The 13,911-nt window shown below is 33.2% G+C and overlaps 1 protein-coding gene across 3 annotated transcripts in view; it reads right to left on the reverse strand.

Annotated features, from left to right (window-relative positions):
• The window catches only part of LOC130664434 (GTP-binding protein REM 1), a 207,444-nt gene that overhangs the window by 59,775 nt on the left and 133,758 nt on the right, over positions 1–13,911 (reverse strand). The gene's annotated exons all lie outside the window — the stretch shown is intronic.

Genomic DNA, 13,911 nt, shown 5'->3' on the forward strand with positions numbered 1-13,911 from the left:
GCGAGCAGCTTGTTCGAAGCGGATAACAATGGAATGAAATTAGAAAAAGAAATAATCAGAAAATAATAAGCACAGTTAAATATACATAAAACAATAAAACAAATTAAATACAGCAGGAAAAAGACCCAGGAAAAATCAATAATGAGTATTTTCCCGAAAATTGTTGGATTAAATTATTTATATAAAATACCAAATAAATCTTTGATACAATAGTTTAGTTTTAAATATAAATTATAATCACGAATAAACCCCTGAGGGTAGAATCTATATAAACCCAAATGTTTAAATTTAATTTTCAATAATAATAATCAATATATTATAATAATTTCCTTCAAATAAGATAAACAAGTCATAAAAATTAATTAATAAAAATAAAATAATCACAATACTTATCCGAATTGCCCCTTTACAAGTTATAGGGGGAGAGAGATACGGTTTACCTTCACTCTCATTCACCAAATTTCCAAAATTATAACATAAATTCTTTTAAAGAAATAATTATCACTCTTTCAATAATTATTTATAGTCGAAAAAAGAATATAATATAAATTAATTGACCACTGGGGAATATAAAAACTGTAAATTATGCACAGAAAAGAAAATTAAATAATAATATCTCGGGTATAACTATTTAAATAATAATAATAATAATAATAATAATAATTATAAATAATAAGTAAATAATAATAATTCCGTTTTACAATTAATATTATTGTTCAGGAATTTTCCTCTGAACTATTACGTCGTCGACTCAGGAATTTTCTATCCAGAGCCGGCGTATAGCTATATCTACAAGTATAGTGATATATATAGATGTATATGTATCTATACAGCAAACTGCTGTAAGCGCGCAATTTCTAATTTTTAAATTAAAATTTAAACAAAATATAATTATTTCAATATATTCAACCCTTTTTATATGTGTATATATGTATCATTCAGGGGAAACGCAATACAAAATTAGCCAAATTATTCACGGGTGTGTGATACACACACGTGAATTTTGCGTCACGAATACCAACAATTCCCGGGGAGGTCATCAGTGACAATACATGGAGAGAGAATACAAGAGTACTTACTCGATACTGCTTCTCAATACTCGATCTCGACAAGAATACACAAATACCGATCACCCGGTGAATTTATTAATATTTAATTAATTAATCATTGATAACTGATAACAACAGAATAAACGTAATAGCGACGTATATTTATTTAATTTACAACGACAGCGTCTACTCACTTTGCTTATCCGTACCTTTCTAAATACTTTTTGGGCCGGCCACTTGTTGGCCACCCACGTGGCGTAACAATCGCCCTTAATTATTATTATTGTTGTTATCCAGCCCTGGGCCTATTTTAGATCAAATAAATAAATTATAAAAACATTTTTCTCGGGCCTGAATGATACATATTAAATTAAATACATTTATCCAGTATTTATTCTTAGGAAAATTATAATATTTAACTATACGGTAAATTAAATAATAATTATTTAAACACATGTAATCAGTGTCGATATTGCAGGAGAAAATATTGATTTTTCCCCTTCTCTACAGTCACTATTTCTCATCTCCTCAATATCTAGATCTGAAATTTAAGCTAAATAAAATAAAAACAATGATTGGGGCATAATGTGACCACACATTATGTCCCTCAAATAACGCAAAATAGTAAATATTTCCATAATAACAATAAATATTGAATATAATTATTTTCAAATTATAAATTAAAATATTGGCATACACGTGCTCTCATTCACGCCGCGCGCATGCGCCACTCCACGAGCAAACGCTGTCTCAGCACCAGCGTGGTAACGAAATGCCCGCATAACCATTAAAATTTAAACTTAAATACTATTTTTAATACTTATTACTAATTAATTATAAATTAATTTGAATGGTTACGTGACAATATCTGACTGCTAATGCAATCATCAATTGTATTGACATTAGACGAGCTACCGGCGCAAAAGTTTTAGTATAATCAATCTGCACTTATTAGGAATACCTCAGAGCTACTAATCTAGCCTTTCTCAGCTTCAAGGTTCCATCCGAAACTTAATTTTTGCGTTGAAGACGTATGCGGCTACTTAATCTTTTCCGTCAGCCATTTCTTCTGCATTTACGAATACTTTATGACCCAACTCGTGCTCACTTGGATTTTTGGTATAATTGAGGATTATGTCTCTTCACTCTTGACTGTAGAGCTTCTTTTTAGAGTTTCCATTGCATCATTAGACGAATTGATTTCTATAAAAGTCACTGGTACTAAGTTATAACCTTTTCTTGGTCTTCCACGACCTCCATGATGAATGCTCCTCGGACTCCCTCGTTCTCTCTTGTAAACAATTTCTTTCAGAGATACAAATTGAATAATTTCTATTTCTGTCGACCTGTTGTTGTTCAGTCTTGCTTCCTCTTCATTTTCAACAATTTTAGGTGTTGTGTAGATTAACTGACCTTCATGTTTGTCCATCTGTAACAGGGAGATGGACTATCCCTTTTTATATAGTGGAAACCTAAACATGAAAACCTTCTCAATAAGACAATTTATAGATAAATTGAAAAAAATATAGATAGCCCGAACTGGGTATCGAACCCAGACCATGTCGGTATCGTGCCGAGTGCTCTACCAGTTGAGCTATCCGGCACTATACTATATTCCGTTCAATTTGATCTATAACTTATCGAGCCACATCGTCAATCGTACGGTAATATACCAATTTTATATAGTGGAAACCTAAACTTTATCTCAAACATCAGGTAATAAGTTGGATGCCAAATTGACCTTTGTACGATCTGTAGGTACCCAGGAACTGAAAAAAAGATTTTTTCTTACACAGATCAGACATACTACGACTTTCTAGGCACCATTTAGTAATCTTAACCGATATTTCAGCTTGGAGAACTTGATCCGATTCTACAACGTCATTTGAATATGAACCCTCACTCAGATTTTGGCCTTGGTAGCGTTGTGATTGACTAGATAAATTTTTTCGTATTAGACAATTAGCAGCTTTATGTCCAAACTCACCACATTTGCTGCATCTAAATGAAAAATTTCTTTCTTTAACAGAGTAATTTGAGCCTTGTGAATATTTAAAATTGTGATCTCTTTTCCAATCACACGCCTTTGAAACCCACATTGCTTGGTCATCTCGATTTGTTTTTTATCTCACTCACTCAAATTGTTCAATTATTTTTAGCTTAGAAACTATCTCGAAAAAAGTGTTTAGGTGTCATACAGGCCATCTTTTTCAGATGCTTTCAATATGATTAACATGTGTTATAATGTAACTTTACTTACTGCACCACTTGGAGAAAAAGTCTCTTCTACCTTTGACGAAATTTCTGTGGACGTTTCCCAATAGTTAAATTGTTTAGCAATGTTCGGTGTTATAAACATGAGTATGCCAGCTCTTGCCTTCCTACCAGCTCTCTTCCTTTTCTTGAGCCCATCTTCATCGGTAGCTATTGGTTTAAGAATATCACCATTTACATAATCCTGTTCATCGTTCTTTGCTAATAAGGATTTGGCCTATACACACGACATATCATAATTGTCTTGCGTTAAAATTCCTATTCTTTTGGAATTTACGATATTACTTGCATTCTTCATCTTACTATTGGAACATGTGCAACGGCTCACCTCAAATAATCTGACGTTTTACATTCAAATGCTATTCAATCGATCACGGCAGTGCCACTAGTCTACCAGTCAGCAACAAGCCAACCCGGCTTCCGTAGTCAAAGTACAAATTGACTGTTTGAACAATTTGAATTCTTCGATATTTTTTCTCCACATCGTTGAAACCAATTCATCTCTATTCTTTTCAAGGACTTAATCAATCTTGAATCTCTGATCTCGTAGAGAGTTCAAAAAAATTAAAATATATTAATAATTCTGAATTTTTCTGAATTGATTTCGATCAGTAAGTAAAACTAAATTTCTGGTCTCGTCTATAATTAAAAAAGAAGTAAAATGAATTTACGACGTCAAATTCTTCCCAATTTATTTTAATCAGTAAATAATACCAAATTTCTTGCTTCGCCAATGATTTAAAAAAATTAAAGGTAATTCACGACACTGAATTCTTCTTGACTCATTCCAATCAGTGAATGCTTCTGAATTCTTTTGAATACCATCCAATACCTCTGTATGAATTAGAAAGCATTTGAAATATCGAGGTTTTAATTAATTTCAATTATTTTTAATACTACCCTCGCAGATTTGAATCACGATGGAAACACCGTGGAAGTGTAAACGCGGTGGATCCACTGTGGTTACACAGTAGGTTTGTTCCATTTTACCACCGTGTATACACAGTGTTTCCATTGTGATTATGCGGTGTATCCACCGTGATTCCACGGTAGCTTTGTGCCATTTCACCACCGTGGTTCTACGCTGTATCCACCGCGTAATCACAGTGGAAACACCGTGTATGCACTGTGGTAAAGCCACCGTGGAATTACAGTGGATACACCGCGTAATCACAGTGGCAAAATGGAACAAACCCACCGTATTTCCACCGTGATTCTAAACCGCCAGGGTACTTTGAGAATAAAAATAAATTGTCACGTAGCGATTCAAACGTGAATTGCTGCACGCGCTTCCCCATGACGCTGTGAATTTAACAACACCTTCTCGCTGATAAAAAACGCATGTGCGCATTCAATTATTATAATGTATTATTTGATTATTTATGTTATTTTGATCAACATTATTCGGGTTCTTATCCATTTTTTAAACAATATGATTCGATTCTCTTCTTTAATGGATAGAAAATTTTATCCAATAAAGAGGAGGATAGAATCATGTTGTTATTTTAATTATTTAATTAACTACGATTTATTTCTGAAATTATTAGAATTATTGAGTATTATATCTATGTTTTGATAATTATCTTGGATTTTATGTGTTTAATCAATATTTTCATTTCACTTAATACCACACGAATGTGTAGAGTATGTACAAAAATATTGGCCAAGGGAGAGTAAGTCGATATAGTGGGGATAAAAATCGACATTTTCCTCCCGCGATATGGTACACTGAAATAATTTTTATTTAATTATGGAGAGAGTAATTATTCTATTGTTTGCTAATATTTATGGAAAACATCATTGAATTTGTTATTATCATATAACTCAGGTGGTGTAATAAGTTCGAATATTATATGTTAGTTAATAATTTCGGGTCCGAGGTCATTAGAGGGGATAACACACGAGTGAGACCCATCCTTCGGAAAACCGTCGCGTGAAAAATAATCAGAGAGGACCAGGCTACTGTAAAGATAGGACGTGTTGTTGTTCGCGAATTTTTTGTAAAATTTTTTTGGCTGAGTGGCCGTAGTATTGCAGTAAAGAAAGTTTATTTAATGAAAAATAATATTTTATATTATTGAATTGACAGTATTAGTTTATGTATATACTCGGGTGCTTCGTTTGAGATGTCTATTTTTTTTTTCCAAGTCTCATGTCAAAATATCATTGTACACATTGAAAAAAAAAATTCTTACCAAAGATGAGCTCTTAATTTTAATTTTAAGTACTCGCTGAATGAATTTGAAATTTTCCCATTTGATTAACAGGTAGATTTTAATTTTATTTTTTCAATTATCTATAGCTTTACGGCATTTCAAGATATTTGATCGACCATAGGTGGAAATCACAGAGGAATCGTTCCTCTTTGAAAGTGCTTGTAGCTTATTTTGAGATGTTTAATTGGATTTATCTCGAAAACTACTAGCTCTACGGTAATGGCTTACATAACTTCTTTTGTAGAAAATCAAATTCCCTACAAAAAAAGTTCTGTACAATTTTGTCGTAAAGTTAATGGTTTGTGAGTAAAATAAAATAAACCATGAAATTTGAGAAAAAATTGGCTTTAAGATTTTTTACCGGTGAGGTCGGTTAGAAAACATAAATTAGCTACAAGCACTTTCAAAGAGGAACAATTCCTCTGTGATTTCCACCTATGGTCGATCAAATATCTTGAAATGCCGTAAAGCTATAGATAATTGGAAAAATAAAACTAAAATTTACGTGTTAATCAAATGGGAAAATTCCAAATTCATTTAGCGAGTACTTAAAATTAAAATTAACAGCTCCGATTTGGTAAGAATTTTTTTTTCAATGTGTACAATGACATTTTGACATGGGACTTGGAAAAAAAATAGTCATCTCAAACGAAGCACCCTAGTATATACATTATCATTGAAATACTCCAGAAGTGAATTATTATCAACGTTGGTAAGTCATTTGCATTATCATTTGTGGCATCGCCTATCGCTGGATGCTCAGTAGAGTTGATCGCAATAGATAATTGATTAATAATCGAACCTGAGTTAATATTCTAATAATAAGTTGAAATTATTCGGCCTATATCCCAGGGCTTAGTGCATAAGTGCGTAGACACGCCGAATAAATTCCTTATAGGATTTGACAAGGACAGCGCTTTTGGTTTCTCTCTTACCTTAGTATTTAACGGAATATTATAAAGTATACTTGAGTATTATTAGTAATTTTGGTATGATTTACAAATTAACAAGTATTTTGATACTTAAAGTTACATATGGCTATCTTTTAATTGTAATATTAATTATGAAAAATTAATGAAAAGTAATCGTATTATCTATCTGGGTAAAATATTTTATGATTTGATGGTATGCAACTCAGTGTTGCCAAACGTATATTGAATCCTCGTGACTTTCTCTCCCCAAAGTGAATAACATAAAATCAAGAAAAAGATTAGTATTTTCATTTGTATACAATTTATGCTAAATTTGTACCCCAGCGAATTCGATCATACCGAAATTTTGGGTATATTTTGAGTGTGTTTTACACATAGTATACATTTAATAACATTTGGGTACGTTTTACGAATAATGCCCTAATCACACCGAAATTAACGTAAATGTTGGCTATGTTTGTGAACTTTTCATACCCAAACTATACTGAAAAAAATCATTATTTGTGAAATATAGTATAGATGGCGTTTATAAATGAAATGTTATTTTACAGCTCAGCTTGAATACTGTTGTACCAACTATACAAATACAATATTATGTATTTCTCGAAAGTCAACTCATACACTCACATTTTTGAGAGTGGAAAGTGTCCGTGTGTATAGAAGAGTTTTTAAACCCGTTAGTCACCTTTAGCGCTAGTCTTGTTACCCTCAGATCAAATAGTGTATCGTTTTCATACTGTTTTATAGTTTTTTTCTATTATACTATTGATTTGATTAAATTGAATAAAAACTTTATATTCAAAATTGTTTTACTGGGCTTGTTAGTATATATTGTTATATATAATTGTGTCAACTAATAAAAAATAATGTGAATATGCTCTACAAAGAACAAGATTTTTGAAGCATACAAAGAAACAGAACATCTACCTGAACATAATATCTATCAATGGGTCACAGATTTTCTTACACAAACGATCGATTCCCGAGTCGAAATATTAGACGTAAATTGAACTTCTTAACGTTTTAAACGTAAATTGAACGTTTTCAACGTTTTAAACGTAAATTAAACGTTTTTAAAGTTTTGAACGTAAATTGAACGTTTTGGGCATTGAAAACTCAACTTGACAGCTTTTAACTTATTCAAAATGTAGATTGGAGTATCATAAATCGAAAACGTAACTAAAACCTATTTAGACTTACAATAAGAAAACATACGCATTCCAAAATATTTATTTCATTGATTTTGTACTCTTGGATTATAATCACCTCAATTCCCTAAAATTTCGTCGTCCGCCTTTCTGGCTCTTAAATAAAAAAATTCGTATTTTGAAAAAAAAATTTTTTAAGTTTCATACTTCTATCTAACACTATTATATCTTTTCATATATTATGATATCAAGGTTATAAAAATTGTAGTTACAAATATTGAAATAAATTAATTTATTTTATCATTAAACTCAAATCATAACTCATGAAATTACCAATTTTTTTCGAACCAAAATACAAAAAAATCGTTCAATTTACTTTCAAAACGTTTAATTCACGTTTAAAACGTTAAGCATGTTCAATTTACGTTTAAAACGTTCAACTTACGTCTAATATTTCGACTCGGGTTTGCTCGAAAAAACTAATCAAAAAGTCTGAAATATTTCCCAACAGGCAGCGAAAAGCGAAATTTATTTAAAAATAATTGGAATTTTTTAAAATGTTTTTTGTGAATAAATTCAAAAACCTACTCGTTTTTATTGTTTTTAAAAAAATTCAATAAAACAACAAATTTATAATTTTAAAAAAATTTCAAAACTTGAATAAACATGTATTTTATTTTTCTCCTATCAATTTCTTACTTTTATCAATAAATTGATTTTATTGATTAATAGATTAAAATTTGACTTTGCTAAATTTAATAATTAAAAAAATAATTCGAGTACTTTTTAGGTATATAATGTTCACAAACATACCCTAAATAGAGGCATAATTTGGGTAGTTTTTGGTATATTACCGAAAAATGACCGAAACTGGGCTAAAATTCAGTGGTTATTTTTAGTATTTTTTAGGTATGACCGAATTCGCTAGGTTAATTGTACTTCCCCAGTGGACAATTTAATTAATTATTATTATTATTATTATTGGGATATAATAAGCATATTATTATTCCATAAAATTCATGATAAAGAACTAATGTATAGTAAAGGATATTTGGTATTATGATAGTTTATTGGATTTATATTTGTAGATATATATGAAGTAAATAATTTCGTGAAAAGAATCCAGTGATAGCCAACAGTTGTTTGTTTATTTCCTGGATACATATTTTAATAATAACTATTCCTTATAATTATTCTTATTCGATATATTTATTTGGTGTTCGTTCCACTTGGTGCGTGCATTCTCACTCAAATTTTTGTCTCGAGATTTCTCCCCTGATTCGTTATAATTTTTATCCGTTTCCTAAAAACGGGCTGGCGTCCTCGTGCACCTACCCAGCCTGAGGAACTGGTTCAGGCACAATATTATTTTATTTATAATTATATAACAGAGGGATTAATCTTGTCAAGTCTGGTCGCACCAAAGTATTATGGTCGAATATTAGGGCACCACTGGAAGATGGACTCGACCTTCCAGAACCGGATGTTGTTAAAGTTATTGTAAATCAATCAGGGTCGTTGTAAAATCTATTATTGTGAGAGAGGAGAGGAACATCAAACAGGCAGAGATAAATTTATATGAACTTTCAATTTTAACTTCAATTAAAATAGCACCTTGCTTTTTCTTTTTATTTTTCCTTTTATGACAATCAATTTCTTATGACAAACTAAAGCTTATGGCAAAATAAATCTTATGACAAACTATTTTCGTCCCGTGGACGTTTTCACACTCACACACTCTGGATTAAGCGTCTTCCCAGACCTTTCCACACCCACACTAGATTGAGCGTCTCCTCGGACGTAACACACTCACACTATTTTAAAAAACCGTCCCCTGGACGTTGAACATCAATTTGTCTCCTGGACATTAACTTTTATTAACCAATTATCATATCGTCCCCTGGACGTTAACTAAATTTATGGCAAAAACATCCCCTGGATGTATCCTTAATTCTAACTTAATAGTGTCCACCGGACCTAAATCACAGATACAGTTCACTTAACTTTAATCTGACTCTACTTTATCTTGTACTCTAAGACCTTCAATGTCACCGCTATCGTTTTTCACTCGAACTTTTTTGACTCTAATTTCCACTACTTTCACTATAAAATTTTCGCATTAAATTAATTCTATTTACAAATTTATCAATTCCTTAATTTTTATTTATTAATTAATTAATTTTGTTTAACTTTTATTATTAATTAATTAACTTTCCATTTACAAATTTTCTCTATTTACTTGCCACAATCATTACACTTTAATAAATTTTGATTTTAAATCTTCCTTAATTAATTTTTCACTAATAATTTCTCATAATTCTTTACCATAATCATTACACTAAATTTAATTTACTACAAAATAATCCGTTTTCTCATTTTACTCAATATTCAATTTACTATACTCTAGCGTCCTTTTATGACTTCAATTCATTTAGAAATTTTAATTAATTAACTTAAAATTATTTTATAATTAAATAACGACTAGAATTACGTTTATAAATTGACTAGAAATTCGGCCAGTGAATTGACGTCACCCAGGCCTGAATTATACGGACGGATTCGAGTAATTTATTTAATTAATAATTAATTCGGCCACTGGAATAATTCTAGCCTGAATTAATTATGTCTCGATTAAGAAATTACTTTATAGCGGCCAAAAGACCTAGAATAAAATAATGAATAAATAATGAATTTAATGTAACTTATTTACTGATTATTTACGCGAAAAATTTATTTTATTCCGGCCGAAGGGCCATGAATAAATAAATTCAAAGTTATAGACAAGATGGCGGATATTAGTGGCGTGACAACTTTTGAGAACACGTGACGCGTGATTTAACCGGCTGACGGGCCTGAAACTACCAATTGTTATACGCAAAATCCAACGGAAAGATATTAAGTAATTAATTATAACTAATCCGGCCACTGGAATAAATTCCGGCCTGAATTGAATTATAATTTACCTTGACAAAATTCTCAGCAGCAATCAGTTAAAACTTGTAGCTGATGTCCGGCTATTGCCGTTGATCGGCCTTCTGGTTCTCTGTTATCTAGTTGTTGTTCGTCTAAGCTCGCTGGTTGGTATTCCGTTGAGTTTTCTCACCCTCGAATGCCTCAACGTCTCGTACGGTTATTAATTTTTTATTGCAATCTGTCAATGAACAGTACGTATTAGTATATACAATTTATTATTAAATTATGAATTTATCGGCCAAGAGGCCTGATAACAAAATTTTAATTAAATATATCGCCTCGTTTCACGTGAAGCGGACGTAGACATATATTTACCTGATTGAATTATTTTGCGTCCTGCTGCTGTCGTCGTCTGACTAACTCTGCTTAATTTCACGTTCTGCAGTCCCATTTATCGTTTCCTCGGCCATCTTTGGTTCACTCCCAGAAAACTTAAACTAGGGGAGTGGCGAATGTTCGGGTCTTAGTGATCATGCGACGCCCCGTGACTAGTCGCATCACTAACCCAAATTTACAAGTTCATCGACTGGGTATCGGCGGTAAACAAATTTGAAATTCAATTAATTAATTTCACAGGAACTTCTCTTTTACCCTGTTACAATTATTTATTATTTTGAGTCATATTTAAAATTATTATTTTAAATTTTTATTACACGTGGGTTACCACATACGGTTCCGGGTTTATTCGCATCTCTGTCACGTAAATAAAAAGGGTTAACGTTATAAAATTGAAAGGTATTAAATTAGTTTCAATTCTTTTCAATGAATTTTTTTAATCAGGTTACCTCCAGCCACAAGCCTTCACCAAACTGGACAGACGTGGAATAATATAAGACCACGATAATATATCAACAATTTATCACAGAAGCTGATATAAAATCAATAAAGCAATTAACATTCAACATGCAAAAAATAACAGAGAATACGAATATTCGACAGCAATACCAGCAAGAGACACTAACGACTTTCATGGCTAGACCTTAAAAAATACTGGTGGACGAGCAAAGACGAATCACATTTTATAATGCGTGTTCAGCTACTTCCGGGCGTAGCGAAAGAACACGAAGCTTTCAAAATAATTATGCTCGTGACTGAACATTTTCCCTAGCGCTGACGACGGTGTCGACAGGATTGTCTTTTAGCGAATGAACCGGTAGTACACACAACTTTGCGATTAGTCTGACAAGCTTTGTAGTATCGGTCTTCAATGTTACTACGCGAGTCAGGCCATCTCTACCTGGATGCAATGCGAGTACTATTGCAAGCGGCCATTTTGATGGTGGGAACCTCTCATCAGTCAGCAAGACTAATAGGCTCCCCGAAATTTAACCCCATGACAAAAAGTCCCACGACAAAATCTCCCAAAGAGCCAATCACAGTTATTTTCCCAGTAGTCTTGTTTAAAGTTAAAACTCCTAACAAGAATTGATGTTGTAGTATATGTAAAGATAATGATGACACATGAAACGCCATTTTATCGATGTTAACTGACTCGTGTACACTTAAATATCCACCTAATAACTAGTCGATAATAAGTAGATATCGCGTGTTAAAACGTGTAACTTGCCGCGTTAAATCACCAAACTTATAATCTTTATCAAACTTAAAGTTTAATAGACTCCGAACATATTAGGTTTCATCCCAGATGTGTTGGTGGAATCGTCAATGAGGCACCTCCAACACATCCTGCCTCATACCTAATACTGAAGTTACCAAAAATTTATAAATGGGTTGGACCTATAACGCCACCGTCCATGGTACGGTTTTAAATAAAATTAATTATTAAATATTTTTTATTTTTTATTTAATCTATTATAAGATGGGAAGTTACCGGCTACACGTAGGTAAATAAACGCTATCTATGTGTACACGGTTGACTTTTTTACTATTCATGTACCACATCACCATATAAACGCATTTAAAACCGTTTCGGATAAAAGTCCTCGGGATCCTCAAGATGTGTCCGGCAGTCAGAGTGGATAAATCTGCAGTATCTTTGGATAGCGGAGCGATCGGACTTGAAGTTAACACAGCCTCAATCTGTGTTGAAACTGTAGCGACTCGGTCGTAAGTCAATTGTGATTGTCCAATAGTTCGTATAAGATGGAACTTGATTGAATTTACGGCTGCTTCCCACTCGCCACCAAAATGGGGAGCACTTGACGGGTTGAACTTCCAGTCTGTGCCAGCTGTAGCGACTGAATACTGAAGTTCCCGTAGTTGCCTCGATCCTGCTGCGAATTCTTCTCTTAGCGTGGCATCAGCTCCTACAAAATTTGTACCACAGTCCGAGTATAGGGTACTGCAGGCGCTTCTCCGACTCGTAAATCTTCTAAATGCTGCGACGAAAGCGGCAGTAGAGTAATCAGTGACAATTTCAATATGTATAGCGGATGTAGCGAGGTATACAAATACAGCGATCCATTTTTTTTAGGTTTTCGCACCTCGACCTTGACACGTCTTTAGTCTTACTGGCCCAGCGTAGTCGATTCCAGCGTATAAGAAAGCTTTAGCTGGTCCTACATGAGCGGCTGGCAATTTACCCATTAATTGTTGTGCGAGAACCCCTCTATGTCTCACCCGCATGATTCAGCGAAGAATGTGGGATCTGACTGGAACTCGCCAACCTTCTATCTAGACAGATCTCCGTAGATCAGCGAGAGTCAATTGAGTTCCCCCGTGGAATGTTCTCTGATGCGAATGATCTATTAGTAGCGTGATGATCGTGGTTAAATGGCTAGATTTTTCTGTTGATCATCCAGTAGCGAATTCTCTAAGCGACCACCAACTCTGATTACTCCGTTGTAGTCGACATAGGGAATCAATTTAGCGAGACGATGATTTCGTTGTAGAGAATCAGCATCTTTTAATAGTGTCAGCTCCTACGAATAGTACTGACTTTGTGTATACTTTATCAGGAAAGTCTTAGTGAGTTTCAGGTCAACTGTAGAGAGTGGTGTGGCCAGTGTGGGCTGTGGCACTTTTTTAAATTTAGTGATGGCACGTAGACAGATTTCAAGCGTGCGAAGTAACGGTGACAACTTAGAGAGTTTATCGAGGAGCGTGTATAGCGGCTCTGAATCTGCCTTGTAGATGGTAAAAACCAGACCCGGACGTTCTTCAAGATGTGATACCGTCTGCGAAGGGATGTCAAAAGATGGCCAGTTTTCTTCTAATTGACTAAGCCACTCATGTCCCGTCTACCATAGTGAATGCTGTTCTAACTTGGCTGCTGTTAAACCTCTTGAAGCACAGTCAGCTGGGTTAAGTTTCCCTGGAACGAAATCCCAGTTGACACCTGGTAGCAATTCTTGAATTA

Source organism: Microplitis mediator, chromosome 3 (genome assembly GCF_029852145.1).
Source record: "Microplitis mediator isolate UGA2020A chromosome 3, iyMicMedi2.1, whole genome shotgun sequence".
Lineage (NCBI taxonomy): Eukaryota > Metazoa > Arthropoda > Insecta > Hymenoptera > Braconidae > Microplitis > Microplitis mediator.